The sequence below is a fragment of the Triticum aestivum genome, chromosome 5D (genome assembly GCF_018294505.1).
Source record: "Triticum aestivum cultivar Chinese Spring chromosome 5D, IWGSC CS RefSeq v2.1, whole genome shotgun sequence".
Lineage (NCBI taxonomy): Eukaryota > Viridiplantae > Streptophyta > Magnoliopsida > Poales > Poaceae > Triticum > Triticum aestivum.
The window spans coordinates 318,218,900-318,235,102 of record NC_057808.1 but is presented as its reverse complement, the minus strand read 5'-3'; the positions used below and the strand labels follow the sequence as shown (position 1 = coordinate 318,235,102).

At 45.1% G+C, this 16,203-nt stretch overlaps 1 long non-coding RNA gene across 1 annotated transcript; it reads left to right on the top strand.

Moving 5' to 3' along the window:
- The first annotated feature begins 2,368 nt into the window (after nt 1-2,368).
- LOC123124768 (uncharacterized) lies at nt 2,369-3,252 on the top strand. Its single transcript, XR_006461224.1, has 3 exons — nt 2,369-2,647; nt 2,754-2,994; nt 3,105-3,252. It is a non-coding gene; the product is annotated as an uncharacterized lncRNA (long non-coding RNA).
- Nucleotides 3,253-16,203: the final 12,951 nt, after the last annotated feature.

Sequence of the window (16,203 nt, the reverse complement as noted above, 5' to 3'; positions counted from 1 at the left end):
GCTGAAGGCGGAGAGGGATCAATTAATCGACAAGAAGGTTGATCTCTTCGATAAGACTCTTAAGCCGAGGGACCAGAGGGGTCAACTATCGAGGAGAGGTATCAAATGAAGGAGAGAAAGCTCCTCAAGGGCGAGAGGAATGAGCTCAAGATGGAGAAAGCTCATTTTTGAAAAAGAGGAAGAACATAGGTACAAGACTCGACAGTTGAAGGCAATCCTTGATCAGGAAATATGATGATGTAGTTTGGTTGAACAGTTTGTGAAGTTGAACTAGTTTAGTTCTTGAACTACTAACTTTTATGAAGTTAAACTAGTTAAGTCGATGAGTACCTATCTAGTTTGTAAGTTGAACTAGTTGATGCAGTAGTATATCTTAAATTAGTTGATAGTTCACATAGTTGCATTTTTTTATAAGCGAAAAATCTATTTGGTGGCGTTGGGCCAACAAGGCATGTTAGTGGTAATATACACTTATTGCTAGGCCATGGGGCACGCCATCAGTATCTAAACTACTGCTGACATGTGCTCCAACGCCACCAGTAAAATTTGTCACTGGCGCCATGTTGATGGGCGTTGGAACCCAGCGCCAGCAAAGCCAATTTTGCCACACCATAGCTAGGATTTTCAGCGCTAGTGGCACTGCACACTTCCTCCGCTACCTCGAAGGGGCATGACGAGGAAGGACGTGCCAGCTGGAGATGTGCCCCCTCGTCGATCTACGTCCATCTCGCCACACCGTGCACACGTCCACGTTGTGGCTACCGTCGGAGCATGGGGCGACCCACGAGGAACTTCTGTGGCTCTTGCTACACTTCATTCCGACATGGACGGTGCCACCACGCTTCACCTGGCGGCTGCCAGTGTCATGGCGGAGGCGGCTGCGGCCACGCACATGTGTCGGATCGACTTCAGCGTCGGGCTCGTGCTCCTCATGCTGGATGAACTGGTTGTCAATCCGCCGTGCATCCCTTGGCCTTCTCCAATGCTCGCGTCCCTGTGTATGAGCATGACTCGGAGGTTCAACACAGTGGTCACTGGTGACCGTAGGAACGGCAGCTTGCCACCCGAAAATTGCTTGAGGAAATGCCCGATAGGAAGAAGATGAAGATTCAATCATTGACATTTGGGACCCTCCTCTCCTCTGCCACCTCATTTTGTTATGACTTGCTTTTGGTCTTTGCCATGTCAGCTCAATAGGTGGGCCCAATCGGCCAGAACGACTATTTTCGTGAGCTTATGAGCTGATCAGTGATATGTGTTACTACTAGTTAGACACAAAAATATATATTTTTGACACTGAAGACAAAAAATATGGGTCCACATGAGTTGTCTAAAAAATGATATTCCCTTCATCTCATATTAATAGCCGTTCAAATGGATGTAGACGTATTAATGTTGGATACATCTGTTTGAGCAATAAATTAATACGAGATCAGGCCAAGGGTGTACCTATATAGTACGTATTATCCTAGCACCATATGATGGTTTTGCGGTAGAGAGAGGCATTTTGGAGGCCGAACTTCATGGACGCCTTTATTTTTGAAAAATTCAAATTCAAACTTTTATGGTTCAAATGTTTTTGAAAACAAATGTGCGTGTATGTAAGGATATAACCCACACGTGTGTAAAAATTCATGATGAAATACCTTAAGTTGCGACCTGTATAAAAAAGACAAATTCATAGCCTGAAAGGATAAATAGTATCATGTGTTAAACAGCCTCAAATTTATCTTTTTTGCACAGCCCTCATTTCAATGTATTTTTTTTCGCGGGAACATTTCAATGTATTTAAACTGAAAATTTACACACATGGGTGTTATGCCTTCATGTATATCTGTAAAAAAATCAGAATTTTTTGAAATGTAAAAATATGAATTTTGATGAAATTTCAAATTTCATTTTGGAGACCTTTCTGGAGGCCGAGCTCCAAAAGGGATTTCTCTTTTGCGGTATTGCCTTTAAATCTAACGTTGTAGAAGTTGGCTGTAATAGCAATCTCGCAAAAGTATTGCGTGTGGGGATTTTCCGTTGCGTCAATCCAACCATGCAGAATCGTGTGACTTAGATCAGATGGTTGAGGTGCCCATCGGGGTGAAGGATCATCCAGGCGGATGGTAAAATAACAATCAGAAACGTGCAGGTAAAAAAGTCAAAATCTCCTTTCCGATATTTCAGCCGTGCCAGTAATTTCACCGAAAGAAAAGTTCAGACCCAAAGCTCCTTAACCCAGGACGGGAGATATTTACTTCAGTTAGGGCATCTCCAAGGTGACCCGTAAATTGCTCGCAGCCGTTCAGACCGCGCTGTCTAAACCGCGCCATCCAATATGAGCCTATAACGCTCTGTGACATGGTCCGGACGCGTTTTCTCTCATAAATTGGAAACAAAGTGGGGGAGGTTTGCAGGAGTCCGGACAATAGACAGGTAGGACTCCGATACCCCTGACCCACCTAATCCCCTCTCCCGATCTTATTTTCTTCCACTCCGCCCCTTCTCCTCTTGCTTTGCATCCGCACCCTCCACCTCCGTCGTCGCCGCTGCATGTCTCCAGCCGCCACAGAGGCATTGCCGGACGTCCGCAAGTAGCACCTACGCGCCCGCTTGCCTGTACGATGGAGTTGTCCACCCTCGAGCCGTTTGTACCCAGGTACACTCCGTCCCCCTATCGATGACGTCCATGGCGGACACCACGCCCGGCAGGTGTTCGGTCAAATGCCATTGAGCTTATTTTCAAATGTCGTGTCGTTTTTTAGAGTACGAAGGATGGTAAGCTACTTGGTGATGGACGATGAGTTGTTGTGCGATGCGTGGTTGGCTGTATCCGCGGATTTCGTAGGCAGGAGCAGACGGGAAGCCTTCTAGCAACAAGTGCATGAAAAGTTTCACGCGCGAAAGCACATTGCGACTAATGACATGTACATCATTCAACAACGCAACATGAGGTCGTTATCGTATCGCTGGTACACTATCCAGGCCAGTGTCACCAAGCTCGAGGTAAGGTGGCCATTGCACGCGACAGAGGACGGGATCGTAAGTTTTGCTTCCTCTTGCTCAACTTTTTGATTCATTCATTCAGTTAATGTTGGTCTATACATTATATGTAGCCCATATTGCCGTGGTGTACCACAGGACAGAGGGACGGCCATTTACGTGCACACATTGTTGGATGAAACTGAAGGGGGAGCATGAGTGGAACGACATGATCCGTTGATGAAAAACTTGTTGGTGTTAGAAATATGCCCTAGAGGCAATAATAAATTGGTTATTATTATATTTCCTTGTTCATGATAATCGTTTATTATCCATGCTAAAATTGTATTGATAGGAAACTCAGATACATGTGTGGATACATAGACAACACCATCTCCCTAGTAAGCCTCTAGTTGACTAGCTTGTTGATCAATAGATGGTTACGGTTTCCTGACCATGGACATTGGATGTCGTTGATAACGGGATCACATCATTAGGAGAATGATGTGATGGACAAGACCCAATCCTAAGCCTAGCACAAGATCGTGTAGTTCGTTTGCTAAGAGCTTTTCTAATGTCAAGTATCATTTTCTTAGACCATGAGATTGTGCAACTCCCGGATACCGTAGGAATGCTTTGGGTGTACCAAACGTCACAACGTAACTGGGTGGCTATAAAGGTGCACTACAGGTATCTCCGAAAGTGTCTGTTGGGTTGGCACGAATCGAGACTGGGATTTGTCACTCCGTGTAAACGGAGAGGTATCTCTGGGCCCACTCGGTAGGACATCATCATAATGTGCACAATGTGACCAAGGAGTTGATCACGGGATGATGTGTTACGGAACGAGTAAAGAGACTTGCCGGTAACGAGATTGAACAAGGTATCGGGATACCGACGATCGAATCTCGGGCAAGTACTATACCGGTAGACAAAGGGAATTGTATACGGGATTGATTGAATCCTTGACATCGTGGTTCATCCGATGAGATCATCGTGGAACATGTGGGAGCCAACATGGGTATCCAGATCCCGCTGTTGGTTATTGGCCGGAGAACGTCTCGGTCATGTCTGCATGGTTCCCGAACCCGTAGGGTCTACACACTTAAGGTTCGATGACGCTAGGGTTATAGGGAATAGATATACGTGGTTACCGAATGTTGTTCAGAGTCCCGGATGAGATCCCGGACATCACGAGGAGTTCCGGAATGGTCCGGAGGTAAAGATTTATATATGGGAAGTCCTGTTTTGGTCACCGGAAAAGTTTCGGGTGCTATCGGTAACGTACCGGGACCACCGGGAGGGTCCCGGGGGTCCACCAGGTGGGGCCACCGGCCCCAGAGGGCTGCGTGGGCCAAGTGTGGGAGGGGACCAGCCCCAGGTGAGCTGGTGCGCCCCCCCACCAGGGCCCAAGGCGAAGAGAGAAAGGAAAAGGGGAAACCCTAGGCTCAGATGGGCCTAAGGCCCATCTAGTGGTGCGCCCCCCTCTCTCCCCCCTTGGCCGCCCCTCCAAGTCCCATCTAGGGCTGGCCGCCACCCCTAGAGGTGGAAACCTAGGTGGGGGCGCAGCCCCTCCCTTTCCCCTATATATAGTGGGGGTTTGGGGCTGCCATAGACACGAGAACATCTCCCTCATGGCGCAGCCCTACCCCTCTCCCTCCTCGTCTCTTGCGGTGCTTGGCGAAGCCCTGCTGGAGTGCCACGCTCCTCCACCACCACCACGCCGTTGTGCTGCTGCTGGACGGAGTCTTCCCCAACCTCTCCCTCTCTCCTTGCTGGATCAAGGCGTGGGAGACGTCACCGGGCTGCACGTGTGTTGAACGCGGAGGCCCCGTGGTTCGGCGCTTAGATCGGAATCAACCGCGATCTGAATCGCTACGAGTACGACTCCTTCATCCACGTTCTTGCAACGCTTCCGCATCGCGATCTTCAAGGGTATGAAGATGCACTCCCCTTCCCCTCGGTGCTAGATTACTCCATAGATTGATCTTGGTGATGCGTAGAAAATTTTGAATTTCTGCTACGTTCCCCAACAGTGGAATCATGAGCTAGGTCTATGCGTAGTTTCTATGCACGAGTAGAACACAAAGTAGTTGTGGGCGTCGATTTTGTCAATTTACTTGCCGTTACTAGTCTTATCTTGATTCGGCGGCATCGTGGGATGAAGCGGCCCGGACCGACCTTACACGTACTCTTACGTGAGACAGGTTCCACCGACTGAGATGCACTAGTTGCATAAGGTGGCTAGCGGGTGTCTGTCTCTCCCACTTTAGTCGGATCGGATTAGATGAACAGGGTCATTATGAAGGGTAATAGAAATTGGCATATCATGTTGTGGCTTTTGCGTAGGTAAGAAACGTTCTTGCTAGAAACCCATAGCAGCCACGTAAAACATGCAACAACAATTAGAGGACGTCTAACTTGTTTTTGCAGGGTATGCTATGTGATGTGATATGGCCAAAAGGATGTGATGAATGATATATGTGATGTATGAGATTGATCATGTTCTTGTAATAGGAATCACGACTTGCATGTCGATGAGTATGACAACCGGCAGGAGCCATAGGAGTTGTCTTAATTTATTGTATGACCTGCGTGTCAATGAAAACGCCATGTAATTACTTTACTTTATTGCTAACCGTTAGCCATAGTAGTAGAAGTAATAGTTGGCGAGACAACTTCATGAAGACACGATGATGGAGATCATGGTGTCATGCCGGTGACGAAGATAATCATGCCGCGCCTCAAAGATGGAGATCAAAGGCGCAAGATGATATTGGCCATATCATGTCACTTTATGATTTGCATGTGATGTTTGTCATGTTTACATCTTATTTGCTTAGAACGACGGTAGCATAAATAAGATGATCCCTCACTAAAATTTCAAGAGACGTGTTCCCCCTAACTGTGCACCGTTGCGAAGGTTCGTTGTTTCGAAGCACCACATGATGATCGGGTGTGATAGATTCTAACGTTCGCATACAACGGGTGTTGACGAGCCTAGCATGTACAGACATGGCCTCGGAACACATGCGAAACACTTAGGTTGACTTGACGAGCCTAGCATGTACAGACATGGCCTCGGAACACAAGAGATCGAAAGGTCGAACATGAGTCGTATAGTAGATGCGATCAACATGGAGATGTTCACCGATGATGACTAGTCCGTCTCACGTGATGATCGGACACGGCCTAGTTTGACTCGGATCATGTATCACTTAGGTGACTAGAGGGATGTCTATCTGAGTGGGAGTTCATTAAATAATCAGATGAACTTAATTATCATGAACATAGTCAAAAGGTCTTTGCAAATTATGTCATAGCTTACGCTTTAGTTCTACTGTTTAAGATATGTTCCTAGAGAAAATTTAGTTGAAAGTTGATAGTAGCAATTATGCGGACTGGGTCCGTAAACTGAGGATTGTCCTCATTGCTGCACAGAAGGCTTATGTCCTTAATGCACCGCTCGGTGTGCTGAACCTCAGCGTCGTCTGTAGATGTTGCGAAACATCTGGCATACACGTTTTGATGACTACGTGATAGTTCAGTGCGTAATGCTAACGGTTTAGAATTGTGGCACCAAAGACGTTTTGAAACGTCACAGAACATATGAGATGTTCCGAAGACTGAAATTGGGATTTCAGACTAGTGCCCACGTCAAGAGGTATGAGACCCCTGACAAGTTTCTTAAGCCTGCAAACTAAGGGAGAAAAGCTCAATCGTTGAGCATGTGCTCAGATTGTCTGAGTACCACAATCGCTTGAATCGAGTGGGAGTTAATCTTCCAGATGAGATAGTGATGGTTCTCCATAGTCACTGCCACCAAGCTATTAGAGCTTCGTGATGAACTATAACATATCAGGGATAGATATGATGATCCTTGAGCTATTCGCGATGTTTGACACCGCGAAAGTAGAAATCAAATAGGAGCATCAATTGTTGATGGTTAGTAAAACCACTAGCTTCAAGAAGGGCAAGGGCAAAAGGGATACTTCATGAAACAGCAAATCATTTGCTGCTCTAGTGAAGAATCCCAAGGTTGAACCCAAACCCGAGACTAAGTGCTTCTGTAATGAGGGGAACGGTCACTGAAGCAGAACTACCCTAGATACTTGGTAGATGAGAAGGCAGGCAAGGTCGACAGAAGTATATTGGATATACATTATATGAATGTGTACTTTACTAGTACTCCTAGCAGCACCAGGGTATTAGATACCGGTTCGGTTGCTAAGTGTTAGTAACTCGAAATAAAAGCTGCGGAATAAACGGAGACTAGCTAAAGGTGAGATGACGATATGTGTTGGAAGTGTTTCCAAGGTTGATGTGATCAAGCATCGCATGCTCCCTCTACCATCGAGATTGGTGTTAAACCTAAATAATTGTTATTTGGTGTTTGTGTTGAGCATAAACATGATTGGATTATGTTTATCGCAATACGGTTATTCATTTAAGGAGAATAATGGTTACTCTGTTTATTTGAATAATACCTTCAATGGTCTTGCACCTAAAATGAATCTCGATCGCAGTGATACACATGTTCGTGCCAAAAGATATAAAATAGCAATGATAGTACCACATACTTGTGGCACTGCCATTTGAGTCATATTGGTATAGAACGCATGAAGAAGCTCCATGTAGATGGATCTTTGGACTCACTCGTTTTTGAAAAGATTGAGACATGCGAACCATGTCTATTGGTATATATGCATGAAGAAACTCCATGCAGATGGATCGTTTGGACTCACTTGATTTTGAATCACTTGAGACATGCAAATCATACCACATGGGCAAGATGACTGAAAGGCCTCGTTTTCAGTAAGATGGAACAAGAGAGCAACTTGTTGGAAGTAATACATTTGATGTGTGCAGTCCAATGAGTGCTGAGGCACGCAGTGGATATCGATATGTTCTTACTTCACAGATGATTTGAGTAGATGCTGAGAATATTTACTTGATGAAACACAAGTCTGAATTATTGAAAGGTTCAAGTAATTTCAGAGTGAAGTTGAAAGATCGTCGTGACAAGAGGATAAAATGTCTATGATATGATCATAGAGATATCTGAGTTACGAGTTTGGCACACAATTAAGACATTGTGGAAAGTGTTTCACAATTAATACCGCCTGGAACACCACAATGTGATGGTGTGTCCGAACATCATAACTGCACCCTATTGGATATGGTGCATACCATGATGTCTCTTATCGAATTACCACTATCGTTTATGGGTTAGGCATTAGAGACAACCGCATTCACTTTAAATAGGGCACCACGCAATTCCGTTGAGACGACACCGTTTAGAGAAACCTAAGTTGTCGTTTCTTAAAAGTTTGGGGCTGCGATGCTTATGTGAAAAGTTTCAGACTGATAAGCTCGAACCCAAAGCGGATAAATGCATCTTCATAGAATACCCAAAACAGTTGGGTATACCTCCTGTTTCAGATCTGGAAGTAAACAGGTCCTTTCTCGAGAAAAAGTTTCTCTCGAAAGAATTGAGTGGGAGGATGGTGGAGACTTGATGAGGTTATTGAACCATGACTTCAACTAGTGTGTAGCAGGGCACAGGAAGTTGTTCCTGTGGCACCTACACCAATTGAAGTGGAAGCTTATGATAGTGATCATGAAACTTCGGATCAAGTCACTACCAAACCTCGTAGGTCGATAAGGATGCGTACTACTTCAGAGTGGTACGTAATCCTGTCTTGGAAGTCATGTTGCTAGACAACAATGAACCTACGAGCTATGGAGAAGCGATGGTGGGCCCGGATTCCGACGAATGGCTCGAGGCCATAAAATCCGAGAGAGGATCCATGTATAAAACAAGGTATAGACTTTGGAAGAACTACTTGATGGTCGTAAGGCTGTTGGGTGCAGATGGATTTTAAAAGGAAGACAGACAATAATGGTAAGTGTCACCATTAAGAAAGCTCGACTTGTCGTTAAGATGTTTTCCGACAAGTTCAAGGAGTTGACTACGATGAGATTTTTCTCACTCGTAGCGATGCTAAGAGTCTGTTGGAATTGTATTAGCAGTTACTGCATTATTTATGAAATCTTGCAGATAGGATGTCAAAACATTGTTTCCTCGACGATTTTCTAGAGGAAAGGTTGTATGTGATACAACCAGAAGGTTTTGTCAATCCTGAAAGATGCTAACAAGTATGCAATGCTCCAGCAATCCTTCTAAGGACTGGAGTAAGCATCTCGGAGTTGGAATGTACGCTTTGATGAGATGATCAAAGATTTTGGGTTTATACAGAGTTTATGAGAAACTTGTATTTCCAAAGAAGTGAGTGGGAGCACTATAGAATTTCTGATGAGTATATGTTGTTGACATATTGTTGATCAGAGATGATGTAGAATTTCTGGAAAGCATACAGGGTTATTTGAAAAGTGTTTTTCAATGGAAAACCTGGATTAAGCTACTTGAACATTAAGCATCAAGATCTATAAGGATAGATCAAAAAACGCTTAATAGTACTTTCAAATGAATACATACCGTGACAAGTTTTTGAAGGAGTTCAAAATAGATCAGCAAAGAAGGAGTTCTTGGCTGTGTTACAAGGTGTGAGTATTGAGTAAGACTCAAGACCTGACCACAGCAGAAGAGAGAGAAAGGACGAAGGTCGTCCCCTATGCTTTAGACGTAGGCTCTACAGTATGCTATGCTGTGTACCGCACATGAAGTGTGCCTTGCCATGAGTTAGTCAAGGGATACAATAGTGATCCGGGAATGGATCACATGACAGCGGTCGAACTTATCCTTAGTATCTAGTGGACTAAGGAATTTTCTCGATTATGGAGGTGGAAAAGGAGTTCGTCGTAAAGGGTTACGTCGATGCAAACTTTGACACTAATCCGGATGACTCTGAGTAGTAAAACGGATTCGTATAGTAGAGCAGTTATTTGGAATAGCTCCAAGTAGCGCGTGGTAGCTGCATCTACAAGATGACATAGATATTCGTAAAGCACACACGGATCTGAAAGGTTCAGACCCGTTGACTAATAACCTCTCTCACAAGCGAGATATGAACAAACCCCATGGGTGTTGGAATCATTACAATCACATGGTGATGTGAACTAGATTATTGACTCTAGTAAACTCTTGGGTATTAATCACATGGCGATGTGAACTAGATTATTGACTCTAGTGCAAGTGGGAGACTGTTAGAAATATGCCCTAGAGGCAATAATAAATTGGTTATTATTATATTTCCTTGTTCATGATAATCGTTTATTATCCATGCTAAAATTGTATTGATAGGAAACTCAGATACATGTGTGGATACATAGACAACACCATGTCCCTAGTAAGCCTCTAGTTGACTAGCTCGTTGATCAATAGATGGTTACGGTTTCCTGACCATGGACATTGGATGTCGTTGATAACGGGATCACATCATTAGGAGAATGATGTGATGGACAAGACCCAATCCTAAGCCTAGCACAAGATCGTGTAGTTCGTTTGCTAAGAGCTTTTCTAATGTCAAGTATCATTTCCTTAGACCATGAGATTGTGCAACTCCCGGATACCGTAGGAATGCTTTGGGTGTACCAAACGTCACAACGTAACTGGGTGGCTATAAAGGTGCACTACAGGTATCTCCGAAAGTGTCTGTTGGGTTGGCACGAATCGAGACTGGGATTTGTCACTCCGTGTAAACGGAGAGGTATCTCTGGGCCCACTCGGTAGGACATCATCATAATGTGCACAATGTGACCAAGGAGTTGATCACGGGATGATGTGTTACGGAACGAGTAAAGAGACTTGCCGGTAACGAGATTGAACAAGGTATCGGGATACCGACGATCGAATCTCGGGCAAGTACTATACCGGTAGACAAAGGGAATTGTATACGGGATTGATTGAATCCTTGACATCGTGGTTCATCCGATGAGATCATCGTGGAACATGTGGGAGCCAACATGGGTATCCAGATCCCGCTGTTGGTTATTGGCCGGAGAACGTCTCGGTCATGTCTGCATGGTTCCCGAACCCGTAGGGTCTACACACTTAAGGTTCGATGACGCTAGGGTTATAGGGAATAGATATACGTGGTTACCGAATGTTGTTCGGAGTCCCGGATGAGATCCCGGACATCACGAGGAGTTCCGGAATGGTCCGGAGGTAAAGATTTATATATGGGAAGTCCTGTTTTGGTCACCGGAAAAGTTTCGGGTGCTATCGGTAACGTACCGGGACCACCGGGAGGGTCCCGGGGGTCCACCAGGTGGGGCCACCGGCCCCAGAGGGCTGCGTGGGCCAAGTGTGGGAGGGGACCAGCCCCAGGTGAGCTGGTGCGCCCCCCCCCACCAGGGCCCAAGGCGAAGAGAGAAGGGAAAAGGGGAAACCCTAGGCTCGGATGGGCCTAAGGCCCATCTAGTGGTGCGCCCCCCTCTCTCCCCCCTTGGCCGCCCCTCCAAGTCCCATCTAGGGCTGGCCGCCACCCCTAGAGGTGGAAACCTAGGTGGGGGCGCAGCCCCTCCCTTTCCCCTATATATAGTGGGGGTTTGGGGCTGCCATAGACACGAGAACATCTCCCTCATGGCGCAGCCCTACCCCTCTCCCTCCTCGTCTCTTGCGGTGCTTGGCGAAGCCCTGCTGGAGTGCCACGCTCCTCCACCACCACCACGCCGTTGTGCTGCTGCTGGACGGAGTCTTCCCCAACCTCTCCCTCTCTCCTTGCTGGATCAAGGCGTGGGAGACGTCACCGGGCTGCACGTGTGTTGAACGCGGAGGCGCCGTGGTTCGGCGCTTAGATCGGAATCAACCGCGATCTGAATCGCTACGAGTACGACTCCTTCATCCGCGTTCTTGCAACGCTTCCGCATCGCGATCTTCAAGGGTATGAAGATGCACTCCCCTTCCCCTCGGTGCTAGATTACTCCATAGATTGATCTTGGTGATGCGTAGAAAATTTTGAATTTCTGCTTCGTTCCCCAACAGTTGGACATCCGGAATCTAGTCGAATTTGAGACATTGTTGCACAAGACTTAATTTGCATGCTATATATGGATGATTTGTGCTATTTCTATCCGAACTTTGATAAATATCGGTCGGTTTGCATGAATTTCTTTTGGTTTGTTTATAAATGTGGGTTGAAATATATGCGAGCAGCGTTGGATGGCGGCCTCCCGTGTCCGTGTTCGCGGACTGGACCCCCTGTCCGTGGACGGATGCGGGAGAAAATTTGCGGGTTGTCGTTGAAGATGCCCTTAGAGCATCTACCATCGTATTTGGCAAATCCGACCCCTCAAACGCCCGCGGACGTGCCCGGACCCGCCCGCAGACATTGACCGGTCAAGCCTCAAATTCCCCTTCTCACAATCGGACACCTCAATTAGCATGCATCCAATCCATACAAACTCGTGCAACTACGTGAACGATTCATTATACACATCATCCGGTTACTATATAACTAACATGCCATCAGACTACCAAAATTTAGCATGTTTGGCTATGGTGAAGAAGATCATCCACGACTGCCCTTGCGCTTCCCGGCGCCCTTATCGTCCTCGCGGAAGTACCAGCCGAAAATGCAGTAGGGATCGAGTCGGATCTTCTCGTCGCCGAAGTTGTCCGAGCCGTTGCTGATCTCCTTCTCCTCCTCGGGTGGCAGTTCGGCCGTGGCACGGACCGCCCGATTCTCGAGCGAGGGCACGCATGTTCCTCTATTGCCACTTCTTTACAATGCGGGTGCGGATGGCTTCCTCCTCTACGGCAGCCCGCACCGCCGCCTCGACCGCCGCCATGTCGACAGCAAGGCGGACCTCCGCCGCCCTTATCCTCTCCTTCCAACAGCGGGCACACTGGTCCCGGTGGGACTCATACCCTGCCGGACCGGTGATGGGGAAGGGGAGATTTGAAGGCTCCTGGGACCGCGATGATCCAGCCCTGGAGGATCCGAGCGCCCGATGCGCCGACGTTATGGAGTCGCGCCGGACAGATCATGCCGTCGGCCGGACGCTGTATTCTCGGGACTAACGGTGTGCAATGCAGACGACCATTGCCTCCTCCAACCCGCACGGGACGACACCCCAGTCGACGGAACCGGACTGATCGGAGTCGTTTCCGCTGCCCGTCATGCAGGAGAAGGCCAGAGATTGTAGGACGGGAGCTTGGGTGGTGGAGGGGAGTGAAGGGGAGTGGAGTGAAGTGGTTAGGGTTTTAATCCGACGAGCGGATGGGGAAAAATATATGTGGGGTCGGGTGGGTCAGCGTGGGTTGAGACTGACGTGATGGACATGCCCTGGTGCCTTATATCAGCCTATATTTAAGATGGATATGAAGAATGCCGATCAGTTCGAGCGTTTGAGACCCGTTTGAGCCTCCCGATTGCATTTTCGTGACATGTGAGTAACCGGGCCGTCTGCGTGGGCGTCTAGGATGGGTTCGGTCCGCCGGCTGTAGATGCTCTCTTTTTTGGGAAAGGCTGTTCATGCTCTTAACTCCCCGACCTTGTCATGTGCTGATTTCGCGCCGAACGCTGCGCGGCGGCGTGATTGGATTTGCACAGGAGATCTCAAACGTCGTGTAATCTGATCTCTAACTGCTTTGGGGTAGTCTGGGTATTTCCTTTACAAAGGTCAGATTCGTTATGGAAGACCTAGGGGGTGTTTGTTTCAGGGACTTTTTAGTTCCAGAAACTAGAAAAAGTCCCTAAAAAGTCCCTAGGAACCAAACGGGAGGGACTTTTTCTACAGGGACTAGAAAAAGACTCTACTAGAGAGTCTTTTTTGATTAGTCCCTGGGACTAGAAAAAGTCCTAGGACTTCTGAACCAAACACCCCCCTAATCACGCGGGAGGCTTAGCCTATATAAAGGCAGCCCTTTCCCTGTGTCCCCGTGGCCTCATCCTCGATTTGGTGGGGATCTGGAGCTGGACTCCGGCTCGATCTACAAGGCGTTTTCGCATGCTGCTCCCTTTTGCCTTGCCTTATTTCTTATTTTTCTCTTGGATTTTGTTGTTTGGATGGACAATGTTGGATTTGTTCTCTTGTTTGTTCAATTTTGTAAATTTCTCCGTTTGATTGTTCGATCATGTCTCTTGATTATTCTCTTAGATCTAATATATATATTTCTTGTCTCTTCTCTTTCATCTCAACATTATGTGGTTCTAGATCTGCTCCCACACCTTTAAGCATGTTGACATCTTCTCTCTAGACAAGATCATGCTCTTCCGTGCTCGAGGCGACTATTGCCATAGTCGCTCGTCGCACCTTCAAGAACCTTTGAAGCATCTGACATTCTCAAACCCTAATCTTGGTTTAGATCTGTCAATACCCCTAAAGTCGGTGATGAAGAATTAAGGCAATGAAAGATGAATCTGCAACAGATTTCAAGGTTAGAATTTGTTTTTGTTTACCACTTTTTTGCAATCTTATTGTGATCAAGATTCAGATCGTAAGATTATTAAAGGCATTGAGTTAGTATCGAGTTTGTAAAGTCAACTCAGTTAATTTGTGATACTTATTATATTCATAACCAAAATTTTGAACAATATTATAAAAACGCTATAGATACAAATTGAGTGTAGCTCGTATGGTTAGGTTCTTTGTGTTGAACGTCCACCAGGGTTCAAGTCTTAAATTTGACATTGGTGCTCGCATTTTTCTAGATTTATTTCTGCCTTTCTAGCGGAAAAAAAATCTGTGTGAGGAGACGTTTCCGTCGACTGCCAAGATTATGTGAGCATCTACGTTATTACCGTGTTAAAACAAGTGTTATAAACATTAAAAAGATTCAAAAGTTCAAATTGGTCTTAGCCTTGACTATTATTTCAGTTAACACTAAATTGTACAGCTTACCTTTTTAATGTGTTTAATTATACTTAATAATGTTTACTTATATTGTTTGTCTCAATTTATGTGTCATGTTTTATTTTATATTATGAGTAGGTTAGACTAGTCTAATTGTTGACCTCAATTTTGGTTCTTCATACTTAGTTTTCTTAACTGTGCTTACTAATACATTTAATGTGACATGTTCTAATTTATAATATACTTTATATCTAGCTTTCCAGATGCACTTGCATTATTAACATTTAGCCTATGCAATTTAAGTTTGATGTTAATAGGTTTGTATTCAGTATTGTATACAAGACACTTCATAATTGGTCTTTTGTAGTGACCAAGTTTTGTTTAAAGTCAAACGATACAAAGTTTGACTAAGTTTGTAGAAAAAATATCAAGAATTATGATACCAAACAATAAAAATATATAGCATAGTAGTTAGAGGGTAGGCTGGCGCAGTGCTGAAGTCCTCCCCACTTGTGCGTCCTAGGTTCGAACCAGCCTATCTGCATTGCACTTCGCAGGGTTAAGGCTAGGTTCCTATAATCCCTCCCTGTGAGCTTCTATGCACTGAGTCTGTCCTTTTCTTTTAGTATTGTAGTTGTTGATAGTTTTTGTATAATGCACTAGAACAATGCCCGTGTTTTGCAACGAGATATAAATATTCTAGTACGTTAGCTTGTGATTTATCTGTCAATAATAATGTGATTGTGCAAATAAATGTTTATCAAATTCTGATCGTAAATTAACTTATATTTTGATTAGAGGTTTGTAAGTAAATTAAAAGTGAAACTGGTTCAGAAGATAAGTAAATTAAGGTGGTTGATTGACGAAGGGGTGGTGGGAAGAAATGTAAAATGAGAACCTTACGTTCTTTTTAAGTAAAGATTGTTATTTTGACTATGTCTTGAAAAACATAATCTAGTGGTTATATTTGTAGCATATTGCATATGTTTTGTTGGTCAAATCGATGATCAAAGTTAGAGCTAGATCACAAGGTTACATGGACGGAGGGAGTAATGCTTGGTTAAAACCTTGTCCTAGTAATACAAAGTACACCTTATATTATTATTATTTTGGAACGGATGAGTACATAATTATTTGTAATGTAACAATGATATACCCCCTCCATCCCATCCATCGATGCATCTAAAAAGTAAGTCACGAAGGCTATGAGGGTAGCTATTGGATGCCCTTACGGAAAACTGAAGATAACATAATCATTTGACTTGAATAGTTTGCATTAGAGTAGATGGTAGTTTAAAGTAGGAGATGCTTAAAGCTTTGCCTGCAGTCGGTCACTAAGTTTTGGATCCAACTTGCATATTCTTATAGGTTTTTGAGCGTCTGCTTCCTAAGTATAGCTACATACGTATGATATATACATAGCTCCTATCCCTGCTGATTGAACTACTAGTGCAATGTGCATGTATAATATAA